This window comes from Meriones unguiculatus, chromosome 7, assembly GCF_030254825.1.
Source record: "Meriones unguiculatus strain TT.TT164.6M chromosome 7, Bangor_MerUng_6.1, whole genome shotgun sequence".
NCBI lineage: Eukaryota > Metazoa > Chordata > Mammalia > Rodentia > Muridae > Meriones > Meriones unguiculatus.
Genome location: NC_083355.1, coordinates 44,701,671 through 44,706,673, shown reverse-complemented (window position 1 = coordinate 44,706,673; position 5,003 = coordinate 44,701,671).

Here is a 5,003-nt window from a genome sequence, read left to right as displayed (position 1 = left end):
CTCACAACTATCTATAATGAGATCTATAATGGTGCCCTGATCTGGTGCACTTGCAGGCAGAATACTGTATTAAAAAAAAAAAATAACAACAACTAGCCAGCACATTGAAATTATAGGTATTCTCATGAAAAGAAAACATTTAGATTTCTGCATCACACCAGAAATTAACTTGATGTGAATCATACGAAAGATCTTAGAAGAAATCAGGAATAGAGGATTGGGGTGTAACCCGGTGTGAAAACACTTTCCTGGCCTGCATAAGGCTAGGGGTTCAGTCTCCAGTTACCACCAACATGGAAAGAGACAGAGGAGGAGGATGAGGCCTTCGTGACAGGCGTGTGAATCATTGACACTACAAAACCATAAGTGATAAAGGAGATCAACAAGTTGGACTTGATCCAAGTTAGAAATGCTGTGTCATTAAAGGAGCTAGATCTGGTGGCACAGGCCTGAAATCCAAGCTACCAGGTAGATTGAGAGAGGGCAACCCACTAGTTCGAGGCCTGCCTGGGCCCCAGAGTTAGAGGGCAGCTTGGAAGGCTTAATGAGACTCTGTAAAAGCCAGGGCAAGGGGAAGCTGGTTCAGTGGTTAAAATACTCCTCTTGCAAGGGACATCTCAATTCCCAGCACCCACATCGGTGCTCACAGCCATCTGTATAGTTTCAGGGTATCCAATGCCCTTTTCTGGTCTCTTGGTACCAGGCATGAATATGGAGCACATACATACCTACAGGCAAAGCATATTCACAAACAGGTAAGTAATAAATGAAAAGGAGGGGCTGGAGATATGGCTCAGTGGTTTGAGTTCCCACATCCACAATGATCTGTAACTCCAGTTACAGGGAGTCCAAGGTTCTGTCTTCTGTAGGCACCAGGCACACATGTGGTGTACATACATACATGTATACTTAAAATAAAAGATTTAAAAGAGGAGGCTGGGTCTGTAACTCAGAAGCAGAGTGTTTTCCTAGCATGCACTGCAAGGCCCTGGGTTCAATCCCCACATTAGATCATGAATACAGAAACACAGATCCTCTGAACCAGAGCCTGGGGATGTAACTCAGCTAATACAATGCTTATCTAGCATATACAAAGTTCTGAGTTCGATCCTCAGCACTGGATAAATTAATTGTGGTGGCGCACACCTGTAACACCAGCAATTGGGAAGTAGAGGCAGGAGGATCAAAAGTTCAGTGACATAGAGAGTTTGAGGCCAGTCTGGTCTGCTGGTCTGTATGGAATCCTGTCTCAACAAGTGGAAGGAAGGAAGGAAGGAAGGAAGGAAGGAAGGAAGGAAGGAAGAAAGGAAGGAAGGAAGGAAGGAAGGAAGGAAGGAAGGAAGGAAGGAATTCCTATAATTGTCTTTGTCCTTGACCTCTGTTAATTGACTGTGTTCACCAAGTTTCCTTATCAGGAATTACTGGCCATCTTGTGAAAACCCACTAGGAGTTTCTGTTCAGATGACTCAGGCTCCAGCTATGGCTACCATATTTAGGATTTTTAATACCAAAAAAATAAAGTGACTCAGTCTGCTTTAAAAAAAAAAAAAAGAAGCACAGACAAAAACAAACAAAAAGAAAAGAATGAATGAAAGAAAAAACCTTCACACGAGAGGCAGAGGGAGGCAGATCTCTGAGTTTAAGGCCAGCCTGGTCTACAGAGTGAGTCCAGTCAGCCAGGGTTACACGGAGAAACCCTGTCTTGAAAAACAAAACAAAACAAAACAAAACAAAACAAAGCAGCACAGAGCCTGGGCATGAAGGTATATACTTATAGCACCCAGAAACTGAGACAGAAGGATAGCCATGAGGTTGGACTACACAGTTTCAACAAACAAGAGCAAGAGATCTGAGTAGACGAGCCTTTAAATTTTTTTGTTATCTTATGTGTATGGTTGTTTTGAATACATGTATGTCTGTGGACCACTTGTGTGCTTGAAACCCAAGGAAGCCAGAAGGGGGCATCCAGATGCCCTGGAACCATTGCTACAGATGATTGTGAGCAGTGTCCTAGATCCTCTGCAAAAGCCATCTTTTCACATCCCTTTTAAAAACTCTTGGCAATTCACCTGCCTCTGTCCCCAATGTTAACAGTACATTAACATTAACAGGCATACAATTTCTCAAAGAAGATACACATGATAAAACAAGGGTCAACTTTAACTAAGGCATGCTGGGTAAAAGAAGCCAGGCACAACAGACCTCGCTGCTCAACAGTATCTGCATGAAATATTGAACATGTGAACTCCAAGACGGAAACATGGGGCCATGGAGAAGTGGGGAGTTCTAATAGCTACAACATTTCTTTATGGGATGATGAGAATGTTCTAGAACTAAAAAAGTGGTAATAACTCGCTGGGTGCAGTGGCGCACACCTGTAATCCCAGTGCTCTGGAGGCAGAGGCAGGTGGATCTTTATAGTTCGAAGCCAGCCTGGTTTACAATTCGAGTCCAGGACAGCAAGGGTTACACAGAGAAACCCTGTTTCAAAAAAACAAAGACAAAAAGGTAATAACTCAATTAACATACTAAAACTTGTCTAATTGTACACTTTAAATGAATGAGATGGAAATTGTTTCAGTAATGTGATTTAGAAGATTGTGCAGACATTATATATATATATACATATATGGATGTATGTATATATATATGTACATATATACATATGTATATATGTGTGTTAAACATTTCTTGGTATAACAATAAAAATACAATTTTAAAGTATCAATTTTATACTTAAAATTAATACTAAAAAGGAGAACAATGTAGTGAGTTTCTATACACTCTTCATTTTGTTTGAAAAATTTAACACTTTTGCTGAGTAGTGGGGGCAAACATCTTTGATACCAGCTTCTTGGGAGGCAGATCTTTGAGTTCAAGGCCAGTTTGATCTGTATACATAGCAAGTTCTAGGAGAGCCAGGGATACACAGAGAAATCCTGTCTCAAAACAAAACAAAATAAAAAAAAAATGTTTAACACTTTTAAAAAGGTGTTTTCATTTTGTGCATATGTATGAGTATCTGGCCTATAGAGGCCAGAAGGGAGTGCTGGATTGCCTGGAGCTGGAGTTACAGGTGATTATGAAATGCCATGTAGGTGATGGGAACCAAAGCCAGGTCTCTTACAAGATCAACAAGCACTGTTAACCATCCTGCCATCTCTTCAACTTCTGAAAACTTCCTATGTATAACCATAGGATGACAATCAAACTAGAATACTGTCGTTCCTGCAATACTATGAATGAAACCACAAACTCTTCTGGCACATTATCAGAACATGGAGTTTAACACATAGTAACAATTATTGCAAGGACTTCACTATTGTGGCCATGATAACGCTGAAGCTGGACTCACTACTGTTGCCAGACTTGTCAGCTGGCTGTGTCTATAGAGTTAGTTTTTTCTTCCTGAATTTGATCCTTTCCTTTCCTCCCTCTCTCCGGTTTTGCCCCTTCCCCTTTCTACTTTGCTCTCCTCTCTCTTCTCCTCTCCTCCTTTGGTTTCCTCCTCCTCACTCTCTTCTAACACAGTCTTGCCCAGATTGGCCTTCATTTTGCCCTCTTCCTGCCTCAGCTTCCCTGGGTTGGAAAGTGTTCTTTCCACATGTTCATGCTTGGTGTCTGCGGACATAACTTAGTAGTAGAGGGTCCTCTAGTTTGTGTCAAGTCCTGGGCTCAATTCTCAGCATTGAAAAGAGAAGAGTGAACAAAAGAGTTCTATTGTAGCAGTTTTCGACACCTGGAATTACTTTGTTTCTTAAGTCAAATCTCACCCACCCATCTTCATCAGTCTATTGTACTGTTCCCTCCTTGCAATTCTTGGGAATGCTCTATTTTGAGCGACATCCCCAGTCCTGCTCCTATATTTTCTTCTAAGAGTTTTTCTAAGGCCCTTGTAGGCCCATGAGTCACTAATTAATTTTTGTCTATAACATGAGTTAGAGTGACCATTGCCAGATAAAGAGAAATGAAAGAAATACACTACCAATGCAACCCCCCTAAGACATTTTAAATTTGTCTAGGCTATCTCCTCCCCTATCCAAGGAAGGATTTTTTTTTTAATTTTAGTTTAGTTTTTATATAGTCTCTCTCTGCAGCCTTGGCTGTCCTGGAACTTGCATGTTAACTATCCTGCCATCTCTTCACCTTCTGAACTTATATATAACCGTAGTATGACAATCAAACTAGAAAACTGATGTTCCTACAATACTAGACTAGGCTGGCTGAGACTGACCTTCAGTTTCTTTAAAAAAAAAAGTTTCATTTGATGTATATGGGTGTTTGGGTTCATGTATGTGTACCACATATATGCAGAATCCTCAGAGGCCAGAAAAGGGTATCAGATCACCTAGACTCAGAATTATAGACAGCTGTAAGTCACCCTATGAGTGCTGGGAATCGATCCAGGTCCGCTGGAAGAACAGCCAATGCTTCTAATCACTCGCCATCTTTCCAGACTCAGACCTTGTATTTCTGATGCTCCTGCCTCCACCTCGAGAGTGCTGGGATTACAGACATGGCCCCTGGGTTTGTGCAATGCTAGAGATGGAATGAATCATGGGCCTTCTGTTCACTAGGCAGGCAGTCTGAGGCACATTCCCATTCCGGATTTTGCATTCTTGTCCACCTTCCTGCGGCCTCGGGATGCCAAGAGTTGTTGGACTCCTTGGTACACAGTGGGCACTCTAATGATAATGTACTGAACAGAAGAACAAAGGGCTCATTGAGTTGGAGCTAGTATTATATACCAGCTCGGAACTCATGCGAATAAATACAGGAAAATGTGCAACGCAGCCAAATTTGCTAAAATGGTTATGACTTTGGCTTCTGTCGCCAATTAAACGTCAATTCTATTACAGACCACTTAGGCTGATCCTACTAGCGGAAGCCTACACAGACAGCACAGCTCGCGGTGAAATCTGCCTTTAGTCCCGCCTCCTCAGCGCAGACTGCAACCTCAATTGGGGCTCTTGCTCGTCCGTCAGAAAATCTCGGCGCCTATT